This window comes from Melitaea cinxia, chromosome 10 (genome assembly GCF_905220565.1).
Source record: "Melitaea cinxia chromosome 10, ilMelCinx1.1, whole genome shotgun sequence".
Taxonomy (NCBI): domain Eukaryota; kingdom Metazoa; phylum Arthropoda; class Insecta; order Lepidoptera; family Nymphalidae; genus Melitaea; species Melitaea cinxia.
This window is the reverse complement of record NC_059403.1, coordinates 6,605,101-6,622,077: the sequence shown is the minus strand read 5'-3', so window position 1 is coordinate 6,622,077 and position 16,977 is coordinate 6,605,101.

Here is a 16,977-nt window from a genome sequence, read left to right as displayed (position 1 = left end):
TTTCTTGCTCATGGAAATTCCAATAGTTATACACTCCATGTAAATAAAAGAGATGTTTCAACTTGTAGACAATTGACGTGCCCCACGGTTTTATTTTAGTCTAGTCTATGCATATGTTTATAATTCCCACGACTGTATCTATTTTATTATTTTTTGGTTTTTAGTACATTTATCTTAAACATTGCAATGTATGTTTAACATAAAACCGTTTAACTTAAAAAGTTTTTTTACCTATTTTTATTTTCTAGTTTTTAGTTTTTATTTCGCATTCTGTTTAATTCATTTAGTGCTTCATTATTGCAAGGCCCATCTTAAATATTGAGGTTGTATAGTGCACTGTATTCTTCTTGTCAAGCCCTTTTATTTGATACCCATATTGGTGGGATTGATAAAAAATTGTTATCAGACATTTGGTAGCGGCGGCCAGCTTAGATTTCAATTTTGCATAGTAAATTGTATTCTACTTGTTGAGACCTTTCATTTGATACCCATGTTGATGGGATTGATAAAACCTAAGTTATCCGCCATTTTGTAGAGGCCGCCATCTTGGATTTTAATTTTATATAGTACATTGATTATACTGGTTGAGCACTTTCATTTGATACCCATATTGATGGGATCGATATAAAACCTACGTTAGCCGCCATTTTGTAGCGGCCGCCATCTTGTATTTCAATTTTTTATAGTATATTGTATTCTGCTTGTTGAGCCCTTTCATTTGATACCCATATTGATGGGATTGATAAAACCTACGTTATCCGCCATTTTGTAGCGGCCGCCATCTTGGATTTCAATTTTTTATAGTATATTGTATTCTGCTTGTTGAGCCCTTTCATTTGATACCCATATTGATGGGATTAATAAAACATAAATTATCCGCCATTTTGTAACGGCGGCCATCTTGAATTTATAATGATAATGAATAAACATAATTGTATTGTCACCAAAATCCAAAGTGTATACAAAATTTCAGATTAATCGGTTGACAGGAAGAGGGTGAAATTTGAATTACTAAATTTGACCCAAGAATAAATAATAAATAAAAAATAAAACAAACGGGGTGAGCTAAATAAAACCGTTTAAAAAACAGAATCAGTCCTTTTGTAGTATCTTGCTTTTGATATATCGAATAGATAAATATAACAGACACGAACGAAGACACATACGTGACACGGAAAAATTATAAGAAATGCTTATTTGACAATGAACCCCTAAAACTCGTTACGCAAACATTGTCGAATTTCATATTCAACGAAAGTTGACAGAAAAATATGAATAACAGCTAAAAGCTACGCACATATATTACAAAAGTGGGACACATATTCCGATAGATGCCTCCCTCATCGCAATCTGTCAAGCTGGCTGACGCGAAACGAAAGTTATTATGTTAGCATAGTTTATACCTCTGCTACATGCATGGAATGAAATACTACTATTGATTGTCGTGTTTAAGGGATTTACTTGAACCGTTGTGAAGTTTTATCGATAACTACAATATACAGCCTAAATTTGTTTGCTTGAATTACCTGGTTTTCAGGAGAATGGTATATGTAGGAAAAATGAGATACTGTAAATAAGTAAACTCTCCTATAGAGGTCATGTTACACGTGCCAGGCTAAAACAACACTATGTAAATTGATGGGTGAATATCGACAAAGTTTTGTTATTTTACCTTATTATTAAGAGAAAAATTTTGATATAAACTTTGTTAATATATTTCAGCAAGATTGTTTATTTAGTATCTATTATAATTATTAGAACAAAAAAGATTGTTAAATTATAGTATGTACATACTTGATGTATCTAAGTGTGTAAATGAATTCAGTAATTAATGTTAGTATTAATCAATAAACTTGAAATTTAAAAAAAAATCTTTAATATTCTTTTAAAAAAATATTCAATATACAGTTTTGACTTTCCTACCATTTTATTATATGTATAGATATGACTGTGTGTATATGTGAGTGTATGTAAGTATGTATGCATATGTTTGTATATATGTATAATTTTAAGTTTATCCTCACTTAAAATAATTTGCAGTACATAACTATTTTACTACTAGTAAATTAAAATATAGGTTAGTTTATGAAAGTATCGAATCGAATACAATACATGGTGCACAGAACACACTTCACACTAAATTGTAAAACTTGTTTTTCCTAGTGGTTATTTGTCGCAGTCGGTTTTTAAATTTTTATAATAATAATTTTTTATTACAGACTTTTTAATTTATCATTAATAAATAAACATCTTTTCGGTATCTAAGTGCCTTTTTTAAGCAAAGCAATGGGGAAAGTTAAGATGCTTACTGAGTTAAGTTTCCGTAAACATTGGAGCTCATCACTCTCACATTCACATGTGATTCGGGTTCGAATTTAAAACTAATAAATTATTAATTCTGGTCTTATTTATATTTACCAAAGTTATTACTTAGCAAATACAAATAAGGTAAGATGTAATCTTAGATATTATAAATTTTCAACAATACCAAAACTTTTTTGCTATTTGCACTAAATTCATATATAACTTTACCCATTGAGGATTAAAAAAATGTCAGCAGAGCTTCCGTACTATTTACAAAAGTAGCATTCAAAATGGCGTCATCTATCATGGTGGCTCTGTTTGGCGAGTATAAATTTGGCGCGGAAGCCTCACGTCCTTGTCACAACGTATATTGTTAATTACAATATAACTAATGGACTTGCGTTATAATATTCTGTGAGACTGCTCGCGTGTAGTAGTTAAATTGTGGTTGAAAGTTTTCTTTTTATTTATTTATTTATTTATATATTTATTTATTTTCTCTTTATTGTACACCACAATATGCAAATACAAAATAATAATAATACAGACAACTTAAGAATGTGTAGTACAAGAGGCGGTCTTATGGCTAGTTAGCCATTTCTTCTAGACAACCCGAAATAGGATTGAATACTATTTATTTGAAGATCGGGTAGGTGGTGCAGTTATATTGTAATTTTTTTAAACATTTTTTTTTATTTTTCTCAACAAAGTTTTCTTATTTTTCTTTTTGTTTTTTGTTTTTATTTAGTTTTTGGGAGAACGTTTATTTGACAGTTTAATTGTTACATAATTTTTAATTTATTGATATACATTCCTAAAAAAGATTTATGTTTTGTGTGCCTACATTCATTGACTTACGATTCAAAGATTCTATGAAATACAAAAGCGGATAGACTTAAAATAAGTATTAATAGCATAAGGGTCTATAATCATTACATAGTGTTAAACAAAGTCGTTTTCCGCTGTCCGTATGCTTAGATCTTTAAAACTACGCAACGGATTTTGATGCGTTTTTCTTTAGTAAATGAGTGATTCCATGGGGAAGGTTTATATGTATAATACATACATAATATATTAGAGAAACACTGATAATTTTTGCGTGCGTGCGAAGCCGGGCAGGTCGCTAGTAGCATTTAAAAAGAACAATTAAATTTACTGAAATTGAATTGAAAAATAAAAAAGAACCTTCGTAAAATAGGTATATAATTATAACTAGATCTCCTAAGAAATTTTTTATAAGCTTCGCTTCGATATGGAATAATATGTGAAAATTGTCAATACATGAACGACAACGACGTCACTGGCTACGTGGACTTGGCGTCGAGTTTATGAATAAGACTAAAATTGTTATACGAAATATCATTTAAGTATATTACCGTATGTATAGATATGATTATTGATACTTAATAACAAAAGTAAATAAATGATGTCATGTTATGTAATGTTACCAAGTTATCAATGTTATAATACCATACTTATCCGTTGTCAAAGGGGTTGTCTGTAGGAAATCTTTATCATTAATAAGACTACCCTTACAGTTTGTTAACTTTGTATCTTATATTTTCTTTTATAAATTTATAATATATTAAAAGAATCTCTAATAAATTTTATAGCAATTCCACTCGTATTACTTCAAAACGACTTACTTACAATATACACTTAAAAACTAAAATGATTTCTAAATTACCTGTGATGTTTAGTATAACAGTTTTAAAGCCTTTAATTTTCTCTAAACTAATCTTTAAATTTAACGACTCTTAAATTAAAGCGATGGCAATATTATTTATAATTGATATTCGCACATATAAGATACCACACGTTGGCGCAACGGTCACATCACTGGTTTGTGGCTGTTCTGGTTTGTGGTTGCGGGTTCGATCCCCGCACATAACAAACATTTGTACTGGCCCTACAGATATTTGCCGTAGTCTATGTGTTTGTGTAGTCTTTTTTGGTCTCCCCACCATGCCTCGGAGAGCACGTAGGCCGTCGGTCCCGTTTGTTATCATAAATACCTGATAGTGATCGTTACTCATTGTAGGGAATATATCCGCCAACCCGCATTGAAGCAGCGTGGTGGATTAAGCTCTAATCCTTCTCCTAAATCGGGAAAGAGGCCTATGCCCAGCTGTGGGACATTACAGGCTGATTCGCAATAAAAACATATGATATATATTGTTATAATATTAAGTAACCGTGTTTGTAAAACACCTACGACACTTTTCAAAATTCACTGTAACGGCTCTTTGTATTTACGAGTATAATGATAAATTGATCATAACATCGGTTTAATTAAGAGTAAGTAAATTACCCCGGTTATTCGATTATTTATTTTTGATTTAACGACATACAAACGAAAGAAATATTTTTATAGATTAAAGTTATTCCAGGTTGTGTTTGATAATTATTACTTTGAGTTATTGTAAGCGTGGTGACTATGGGCAAAGCACATGAGTTCACGTTATTTTTGGCGTAAACTTGTGGAGGCCTATGTCCAGCAGTGGACTGTCTAGGCTGTAATGATGATGATGATGATTGTAAGCATACGAATATATACAATAAAATTTGTAAAAAAAAAACCGAGTGTATTTTAAACCGCATGACTGAAGTAAAACTTTCTATCTTCACCAACTTATATCTCCATCTCAACTTGTGTTCGTCTCGTCTTATCACACTAATCGTAACGGTTTTTCGTAACCAGCTTACTCCCCAAGTCAACCACGACTAAAGGAGTTTTACTTAAAAAAAATTAAATATGACAAGCCATCACTAAATGACATACACCAAATAATTGAATAGTAATACATTTCTAAATTATAAAAAAAAAACTCATAAGCTCACACAAATTTATGGGTCATAAAGCAGACGCGAGCGAAACAATATCTCATAACGATTATTAAAAGTTTCATCTAACTTACCTAGACCGTCAGTAAACTAAGAACTTCTAATTCAAGCAGTTCGAGTCTCAGTTTAAAATTACGCCCATTTATACCCAACGCCGTGTGAAATTGAATTGCTTCACTTAAATTGAAATTTTCCTCGCGTCGAGCGACGTTAAGTCGTAAATTATATTAATTTTGATCAATCCTTTGTCTCGTTTTTGGGGGTTAAGGATCTGATGAAATTTTGCGTAAATTTTTGGACGAAATAATATTTATCATTAAATAATATATTGACAAACTAGAAACTAACGCACTAATACACACGCACAAATACAAACACAAGCGCAATCACACACAAAAAAGAATAATACGTACTAAATTACGTAGATCAAATTGTTGTTGTGTGTTTTGATGTTATACATAGTACATTTGTACTGAGTAACAATTAATTATATTGAGTCGCTGCGTGCTAGAAACCTACTCGTCCTTAATAGAACTTATGTCACCACTATTCAACGAAAACATATACTTTTAATTATTTAGTGTATATAAACTTAACTTTAAAAATAAATAAATATTCATATTTTTAATACAACGGTTGCCTGTTCCCAAGTTATACTAGGCATTCGACTAACATATGAACATATTTTTGATGCACGAAATCAAGCGCAACACCCAGTTACTATAGGACTTCATTGTATATTTTTCTGCATTGGTGTTAAATTGAGTGATGTTCTATTCTGTCAATCTTGTCAAGCGAATAGATTTTTGACTGAATTAAATGCGGTATGAATTTCGATTCTTAAAAAATAAGTTTTGTGATCTAATTTTTTTTTTAATTTAAAACTAAGTTAACTCTAGAAAAGAAATTGATCTCATTACTTATTTATCACGTAACACTGTAGGTTTCAAAAGTAATAATTTCCGGGACTATAGTAAACAATTATACCGTTTTGTTTCAGGACTTATTAAAATGAATCACGATTTAGACTATAACAGCGAGACATAGACCTTTCTCCGTGTAAGAAAAGGTTAAATGTATACAAAAAAAATTAAAAATGTAGACTTAAACAACAAACGAAAAAAAAAAAAAGTAAGATATTGATAGAAATAACAAGCTCCTCGTACTTTTTATTTATATATTAATAGATACACTGAATTAATTGACCTGAACTTACGTGTTTGATACGTGGAGCCGTAGCAGTTCAAAGAATATCAACTACTTTCCAAAACATTGTCCCTCATTTTCGGCATAAAATGGCATTTTTTTTGTATATATTTCACATTTGCTGGTATATTAGTTAAAATAAAACAATTATATGGAGGCCTTGATTTTTTGCTGCAACCAAGTTGTTGTGCAGAGAACCTACCTCTTCGAAAACTTACCACAGACACGTCATGTTTGGATTCACAAGGTTAGCTTCAATGAGAACGCAGGTATTTTTTTGTGTAGGGATTTTTTTTCAGTCTCCACTACAAGACACATCTCCAGCGGTCATCGATTCTGCGACACCTAAAACTTCAATATTCTGAATCTACGGGCTATGTTGACTACTTTCGTATGCTCACGGATTGTCGTATATAAATATCTTCTAATTAATCTTATTCATATAGGTTCGAAACAATTATAAAGTTTGGAGTTTTACCCGCGAGGCTACTTCATTGGGATTGGTAAATTTCCTTATCATCATGATTAACGATCATCACATGTTCGAAAAGGCACGCTTGAAAGACTTACAAATATTACACTGAAACCAGAAACAAATATTAATATAAGAATTAAATTAAATACATGTTCACTATAACAAGAAAACCAAGGTAGTAAAAAAAAAAAAAAACAAATTGTAGCGCAATATTCTATTCACGATAGTGTGACATTCCCATAGACTTTCCACATCAAGTATTTATGGCGTCCCACTATATGTTAATAATGTAACACTCAGTGCAGTTTTATCTCGTACGTAAAGAAACTGTCTCAACATAACACTTGAAATGAAGAGCCACTAGGTTTACTACACACTGAATTTATTTGCGAGTATGTCGTAACTGTAAATAAAATAATATTACTATATAATTTTAATTAATTGGATTTAAAACAATGCGTACATTACATATAAAAAAAAAAAATAAAGACATTGAAAATGAGAACTAAGAGCCTGTTTTACAAGTTACCGATAAAACTATGTGTCATAATAATAATTATAACCTTAACATATATTTTTTTCTTTTCACGACCAAAGTCCAATTTATTTCTTAGTATTTCTATTGTAATCCAAAAGTAGCAGTGTATTAATTGAGGTGAAAAATGCCCTAAGTACCAAAACTATTTATAGGAAAAAATGACATGCAACTATGCACATATTTAATATCAATCATACCTCATTTCGATTACAATAAAAAATTATGGATTGACGGTAAATTTAATTTAATTTTGAATTTTAGTTTGACTTAACAGCAAAGTTAGATTAAATAAAACATTGTCAATGACTATCTCTTAATTAATTCTAATGGAAGAGAGTAGTTGATGTGTAAAACAATCTTGATATACCTGTTTACCTCGTTTGTTTCTTGTTTGAATAAATGGCCATACCCCGTTTTACACATAAATCAAATTACATCAAATTTAATTTTATAAATATACTTACCGTTCTTAGTTCACTGTATTGTGAGCGACGTTAAAAGCAGATATTGCTGGAGGGCAACATATGCGATCCAAAAAAAATTGTGTCACTTTTTGTGATTTGTTTTCCCTCAAAAGACTGTGTACAATGGAAACAACGGATATTTTACTAGTATATTATGCTTATTGCGAGGACTAAGTTGAAAGTAAAATGGTAAATTGTTGATTAGTATTTTTTTTAATTTAATACAAATAACATTATCTAATATCGCCAAATTGTCTGATTATATATTTTACTGATAAAGAAAGTGATTAATCTCTGAATTAAATATGTAGGCTAAGACTATCATTTCATTTTAAGAAGTATATAGTAAAACGTATTTAAAAGACGTAATAAACAAGGTATAATGATTACAAAATAAATAAAAATCTTTTCAACTTTAAATCACTTTTGTCAGTAAAAACCTCAATCTAAACAGAACACTTAGCACGAACAAACACTGACGCAAACGTAGTTTGCAGTATTGAAACATTTAAAGGTTATTTAACGATTCAGTCCACAAAATCGTTTAAAAAATCAAATGGAAACCCGTTTCCGAGGTTGCCAACGCCCCCCAAGTACCAGGCTCACATGAAATGCGGAGCGGTTTCTACTAACGGAAAGCGAGGCATTCAAACGCGGCACCCCTTACAAATAGAAATTCACCAACCTAACTAGATCTATGCTGTCGCGCCGTCCGTTGCGAAAATTTATTTGGTGCCAAGCGCAAAGCTACAGAATCAAGAGGTCATAGTACGTTGGCGATTGCAAGAGATTTTTCAATAGAGCACAGGAAAAAAGTGTTATGCAGTTTGGACGCCCGATATTTTTTCCGGCCATGTATCATTTATTCGGCGTTTACCGGGGAAACTCGCTTAAAGGTACGGTAAAGATTGGTGATGACGATCAGAATTGTATCGTATTGTTAATCACTATTCAATGAAAAGCTTCATAGGATATGTTACACTAAAGTTTTTTTCACGAACATGTAAAATATACATTCAAATGTTGAAATGTATATTTGAATAAAGTATAGTGTTACGTTGACTTAAACAAAATCAGTAAGTTGTAGTATTTCCTCGACCGAGATCGTATGAATGTTATTTAAATTTATTTATCATTAAAAATGAATTTTAATGAAGAAACCACTACAAATTATTGATTTAGGTATCAAAGAATTGCATAATTTTTTTTATGTATACTTCTTAAGAACATTATTTCAATAAAATGAAAAACAATAAACTATTTTATTTTGTGACTTCTCTTTTTTGTAATCTATCCATCCATCCATCAGCCCTTATAGGTCCCCACTCTGTCCGATCCTGCGCCCTCTGAACCCAGCGGCTTCCCGCTGTCATCTTAAGGTTGTCAGTCTACCTGGTTGGAGGGTGGCCTGTGCTCCTTTAGCCGAGACGTGGTCGCAATTCGAGAACCTTCCATCCCCATCGGTCATCGATTCTTCTCTGAAATATGGCCTTCCCATTACCACTTCAGCTTGCAGATTTAAAGAGCTATGTCGGTGACCTTCGTTGGGACTCTCATTCCGGACTCTGTCGCGTAAAAAATATCAAGCATAGCTCTCTCCATTGCTCGCTGAGCGATTTTGAGCCTACGGTAAAGGTTAACGGTAAAAGACCATGTGTCAGCGCCATGGGTCATCACTGGTAACACACACTGCTCAAACACTTTTGTTTTCAGGCACTGAGGTATACTGGACAAGATTCTACGAGTTACCACTCTCTCAAAGTTGGACTTACTCATGCGAATCAGTTGTCCCCGGTAGAGGTACTCGTCGATAGCTTCGAGAGTAGCGCCGTCAACAACGACAGGTATGGGTGTGACTCGGACATTAGACATAACCTTTGTCTTGTCCATGTTCATTTTAAGACCCACCCGTAATAGTTTTGATTAATTTGATACGATACTAAAGAAATTATAATATACTGTTTTAATAATGTGTATTAGCGTTGATGTAAGTCATTCAATAAAATACAGACAGTATTTTCCATTAAATGTTTCCGTTAATTATTAATGTATTTGTCATTAGCTAGCGTTTAATCTCATCTGTCTCTCATCTCATCTCTTAAGTCAATTAAGTATACACTAACTTTATACATGAGTATGGTTTAAGCTGTTTATTGTTCTTCATTAAATATTGTAATAGTTTATTTTCCAAAAAAACCTATTAATAGAAACATTTATTTTATAAAGAAAATCCTGTCAATGACGGACCTAATAAAAATGTTGTTTAATTTGGTACGACCGTTTGGAAGTACTCCATATGTCTATGTGATATTATGTAACTTATAGCAGAGCTATTTGAAGATAATCAATTTTCTATTCTAAATATCAAGTATTAACCAGTGTTTTAACTGACAACCTAGGTATGTATTATTCTTCCTGTTATCCTTGTATCACTCGCCCAGTACTTCTCGTGGGAACTATTTGAACTAGTAGCTTTTAGTTTCTCCTACGTTTTGACTTGTACTTTAAGTGCCCGAAAGTGCAACCTTTTAGATTTCTTCCCTTTAGCACTTTTATTTTTTATTGAATATTGATAACTATATTGAATAATGAAATGGCTTATATTACTATAGCTATTTTAGTAAAAATAACAGGCTCGGTAAGTTCATAATCATAATAAGAACATATTGTAAAAAAGTCGTTTTCCCTTAAAAACAAATAACACCTAAAGTTTATTTGGTGGAGTAGATTTTCTAGCTATTTTTATTTTCTTAGAATTAGGTTAAGATATGTTATTAGTATAGGAATAGGGAGTCAGCATTTGACAGAACATATAAAATATATGAAAACAAATTTATTTCGTTTTTTTTTTCATTTTTTTTTATAAAATAGAACTGTATTTCACTGATATATACCATATTGTTACTGGGCAGTCATAGCAAATATGACATTAAAAATGTATTATAACAAATAACTAAAATCGATTTTATTTCGAATTCATGGGACTTCTTAAGCAAAATTGTATACACTTTTACAAGACACGGCATCGTGGTCCGTCCTCAGAATTCTATAGTGATCGTCATAAAGTATTCACGCTTGACCGTTGACGTGCTAAATATTCAACGGGTTGTATATTGGAATTTTATATGACATGCTCCGTGTTTTCGTTTTGTATTACTTAAATATTAAAAATGTTATTTTTATGTACTTTATTTAGCTAATATTAATAATTGATATCGTATTTCTAAGGTATATTCTCAACAACTATACCTACATGTGTCATATTTTAAGTTATCACACGTTTGACCTCACTAGAGGTCACCCTGATGAACATTCGTTTTGAATTGACACTTTCTAAAGTATTTCTAACTTGCTCGATCTTCATATCCAGTCAGTGGAGCAGTGTCCCCATTGGTAACAGTGGGTTTACTGATGAAACTGAAAGACCAGAATTATTCCAGTCATTCTCAAGTTTTGCGCTTTAGAACATATTTAGCGATTCATTTTTAGTGCAGAGTGGAATAAATCAAAGCGATTTTTCCGATCTCTCCGTACACCGAACACTTTACAGTCGCTCGGGCGCAATTACAAAATGGGTCATTTCTTTTACTTATTTAAAAGATTTCCCGGAAGATTGTTCCAGTTTTTAAAGGAGAAACTGTGATCGTGAGAATCCACCGTTGTTGCAAATAAGAACGGATCGCTCGTGAACAAGGAAATAAATAAAAATCGTATGACGTCTCGAACGCAAAACGTTTCATTTCCTCTGACGTTCCACTGTCTTTGTATACTGTTCGGCTGTTATTCATATAAATGTAAATTATTTGATATAAAGCTATTATGTTATTTATTTATTTATTTACATAGGAAGCCAAAGTAGTATACAGTGGTTTCTATCATAATTATATAGTTAAACAGAATATCTTACACTATACACCACACTTATAGGCTAACTCAGCATGCAATACACTTTAAACAGTTGCTTCGAAACTTATACTAACAATAAATATCTATTTTATGAAAAATTAACTCATCAATAAAAGTATAAAACAAACTATCAAAAAAAATTACAACAATTAAAACCCGTGCTAAAACAGCAAAAAATATTTAAAAGAAAAAAGTTAAAATATGTTATGTTATAGAAATATTATTAATATGATTATTATATCGTATGTAGCACAACGGAACCGTAGTCAAGAATCAGTCAAATAGAAGCAATACTCTGAATATAGTTGCAATGATATTATATTTATTTTTCATATTTTTCATGGCACATTTAAAAAACATACTCATACTGCACGAATATTTAATTATATAAAAAAATACCTCATTTATACTTGTTATTTTCATTAATCTCATAACATTGAGATAAGTTCTCCTATTTTCTCTGTTATATTTTATTGATAACAAATTTAAGTTTGAATGTCTTTAACTACAACATTTTATTGTAAATCTATAAGAAAGTTTTATTTGTTGTTTATATACTTTGATTTTAAATCGTATAATTGTTAGATATATTTTCGAGATGCGACTATAAAGTCATCACGTTTATCTGAAAAGATCGCGAGCCACTGAACTCGGAATGGTTTCTACATCACAAGACAATAGAATCGTAGATAAAACTAACATTTACTAGCTATTGTTCGTCCTCGGAGTAGAGAAACGTACAGAATGTATAATAATTATAAAAAAATACGACGTAATCATTACTATATTACAGTATTTTATTACGGATAAACTTGTTCAGTTCCTGATATTTTCGGGCTAGCGAGCGAAAAAAACTTCTATGTAATCACCGTTATATTAACTGCTACTTTTTTTAAGTTTTTATCGTATGATGCTAGTTCCTGATCAATTAAAATATCGCATCTTTTAATTATCGAACGCTATTAAAATTTCAAAACCGCTAACAATGCTTTACGTGATTTTAATACTGCACGATTATTGCTTACAAATGTCTTTTATGTGAATAAAATTAGTATTTCGTCAGTTTATCTTATACTATTAAACGAGCAATTCTTGTATATATATATATATAGAATCTGGATCTCGGAAACGGCTCCAACGATTTTCATAAAATTTAGTATGTAGAGGGTTTCGGAGGAGATAAATCAATCTAGCTAGGATTCATTTCCAGAAAATGTCATTTTATCCCTGTTTTTAGGGAGTGAAAAAAATATCGTTAGAATGCGAAGGTAAATTTCGCATTTGTCAATTTAGTCGCAATAGCTCGGTGGGAAATCGGCCGGTCGGGATCAACCGAGAAGATCATGGTTCAAATCCCCATGTCCCTGATCAATTATTTTTTCTTTTTCTTTTTCTAATTGCACTCGTTATTTTTTATTTAAATAGGCTGTTCTTATTTTTTATTATTATGTCGGTAAAATCGGAAAATATTATTCATATTTTATCATTATTATTTTTTAATTATTTTTTATTTTTTATATTTATTTATATTTTTTATTATTGTCAGTAAAAAAAATATTATTCATATTTTATAAATATGTAATTCGTATTTAAATATGATTTTCAAAAAAACACGATTTATTGGAGCGCCTATCAGTTTTGAGAAGCAATTACTCTCAATCTTGTAATTGTGTATTTTATATCAATTTTTAATTTATCGTTATTTTTTATTTTTATTTTGTGTTAATTCATTATTAGTAATTATGTTTGCAGGCAAACGAAAATAAATCGACTTCAATTACATCGACAAGTAATACAATGAAAAAATTGTCAAGAAATACGCATTATCAAAGATTACTCCAAAAGTTGTAATCAGATCTCGATGAAATATGACCACATGATAAATATCGGCTTTCGATTAACTTAAAAATCATCAAAATCGGTACACTTAGCAAAAAGTTATGCGGATTTTCGAGAGTTTCCCTCGATTTCTCTGGTATCCCATCATCAGATCTCGATTTCCTTATCATGGTACCACACCAGGGATTATCTCCTTTCCAACAAAAAAAGAATTATCAAAATCTTTTCATGAACGACGAAGTTATCCCCAAACATATATTTAAAAATATATATACATATATGTATATACTAGCTGTGCCCGCGGCTTCGCCCGCGTTTAAATCAGTTTGTCACAAAATTGTCCTGGCAAACTTCCAGTGAAACTCTCATCAAAATCGGCTTAGCCGTCCCGTAAACCTTCCTCTTGAACCACATGATAATCCGTTCAGTAGATTTTGAGGGAATTGATCACATACACTTTTGGAGACTTTGTTTTATAATACACTAACTGTAGCCCGCGACTACGTCCGCGTGGTTATGAAGATATGCATTACTATTAAGATGCTTAACGCAAATTATTTTTTTATTTCAGTCACTTGAAATGCTTATCACTCTACAACAAAACAAAGGCCTCACTGAGTTCGCGCAAGACATCCCGGTTTTCCGCAATATAACAATATATTTATATATAAGTACTAGCTGTGCCCGCGGCTTCGCCCGCGTTTAAATCAGTGAGTCACAAAGTTTTCACGGCAAACTTCCAGTGAAACTCAAAATCTCATCAAAATCGGCTTATTCCCTCGGCCGAAGCCTTCTCTCTATTGGTAAAACCGCATGAAAAGCCGATCAGTAAATTTTGAGGGAATCGATCACATACACTTTTGGGGACTTATTGTTATAATACACTAACTATTGCCCGCGACTACGTTCGCGTGGTTATAAAGATATGCATTACTATCAAGATGTTTAAGCAAATTATTTTTTTATTTCAGTCACTTGAAATGCTTATCACTCTGAGTAACTTTTTCAAAGGCACAATTTAGTATAATTTAATAGTTATTTTTATAAAACCTCTCTACACACCACATTTTTAGTTTTATTTTCAGGCTTCAGTATGAATAACCTATCAGGCGAACTTATTGCTGCTGTATATGTTTCATACAAACTATCAACCCCAATTAAACCCCCTTAGCGATGGAATGTCACAAAATCCGTTCTTAGCGGACGTCTACTAACTATAATCTACCTCCCTGCCAAATTTCATCTTTGTCCATCTTGGATGGATGGACCATCCAGCGGTTTTTGAGTTCTCGTGATGAGTGACTCAGTGACCTTTCTCTTTTATGTATATAGATTACGATGTATTATTTGGACACTTCTTCGCCATCTATAGAGCATAGATTTTAAATTTCAAGTCTCTTACCTTAATAACATAGGACTTTCATACAAACTTCCAATCCCCGTTTTATCCCCTTATGGGTCAAGTTTCGTAAAATTCATTCTCAGCGGATGTTTACGCCCTATAAGGAACCTCTCTGCCAAATTTCAAGTTTGTAGGTATTATAGTTTCGGAGATTTCGTGATCAGTGAGTCAACCTACGATCCCCCGTTTTAACCCCAAAAAAGAGTTGATTTCTAAAGATACATTATTTGGACACCTTTTCACCATCTATAGAGCTTACATTTTAAATTTCAAGTCTCTTACTTCAAAAACATAGAACTTTCATACAAACTTCCAACCCCCATTTTACCCTCTTAGGGGTCGAGTTTCGTAAAATCCGTTCTTAGCGGATGCCTACGTCTTATAAGGAGCCTACCTGCCAAATTTCAAGTTTGTAGGTTTTATAGTTTCGGAGATTTCGTGATGAGTGAGTGACCATTGAGTTTCCTCCGGCCGGATTGAGTAACCTCCTCCCTTTTTTGAAGTAGGTTAAAAAAGACTTCATCCAAACCGGCAGCGAATCATTTTAACTCTCTCTTTTACTACTAATCCTTCATGATTTACTAAAAACACCGAGCGGAGCTCGGTCACCCAGGTACTTTAAATAATAAAATATCAATAAAAGAAAACTGACATTGACAGTCCGTTCTAGTACGCCCTAATGTTTGCTCGTAAATAATGTTTTTAACATTAACGCCGAGTTGCACGAAAAGAAATTAAAATTTAAGTAGTGATTAAACTAATTTAATCGCAAGAATTGTATGAAATTCTTGTGATTAAATTAGTTTAATCTCTACTTAAATTTTAATTTTGTTTCGTGCAACTCGGCGTTAGCCCGTTAACAGAATACATATTGCGTAATACGCGTAGTTACAAAAACTACTTTGGAATCGTCATTTAGCAAAGTACATGGCATTATTTAATAATAAATTAATTGTAGTTACTGTGAAGCTACCACCGATCCGGAATATAGATTTTGTTTGTGAGAATCGGCAAGAAACTTAAAATAAAATAAATAGCCACAGAGGTCATTTAAAGTCGTCAGTCGCTGTTATTATTATATTATACGTGATAACGATCGTTATTACTGGTAGGGATTTTCTACTAACCCTGACAATGTTATAGTCTGCCGCTATATATAAAAGAGGCTGAGTCACTACATTCATTTAAGAAGTTTGTAAAAAGTCACTATCTTAAACTGGAGACGATATAAACCGAGTTTTGTTCTAATATGTTTTTTACTCAGAGCTTAATATGTATATTATTAATTTTGTCAATTATAATAATAATGATTATTTTTTACTTATTTGTTAGTTTAACAAGGTTAATAAGGTTATGTATTACGTATGTATGTATGTACCTATATATGTATGTATGTAACTATGTATGTATGTATGTATTTATGTGTGTATGTATGTATGCCTTTGTGTGTATTCTGTATAAGTATTGTGTGGTATGTATTAGCATTTATGTTTATCATATTATAATTGCACCAACTACCCTGTCTCGAGATTATATTAAGTTTATCCCTCCTTTAATTGGGTTGTCTGGAAGAAATGGCTAAATAGCCATAAAAGTCCGCCCATTGTACTTCACAGTCTGTATTTTTTTTTAAATGTGTTTATTGTTTAAAATGTAGTTGTGGTGTACAATAAAGTATAAATAAATAAATAAATAAATAATGTTTCGCACAAACGGAAACAGAACGGAACAGAAATCAAAGTTCCGTAATTTTTTCTATATAAAGAAGAGGTCTTTATTATATCAGGCAATTCATCATCATCATCATCATCATCATCATTCCAGCCTAATGCAGTTCACTGCTGGACGTAGGTATCCACAAGTTCGCGCCAAAAATGCGTGAACTCATGTGTGTTGCCCATAGTCACCACGCTGGGCAGGCGGGTTGGAGACCGCAGGGCTGGCTTTGTCGCACCTAAGACGCTTCTGCCCGCCTTCGGCTTGTGTATTTCAAAGCCAG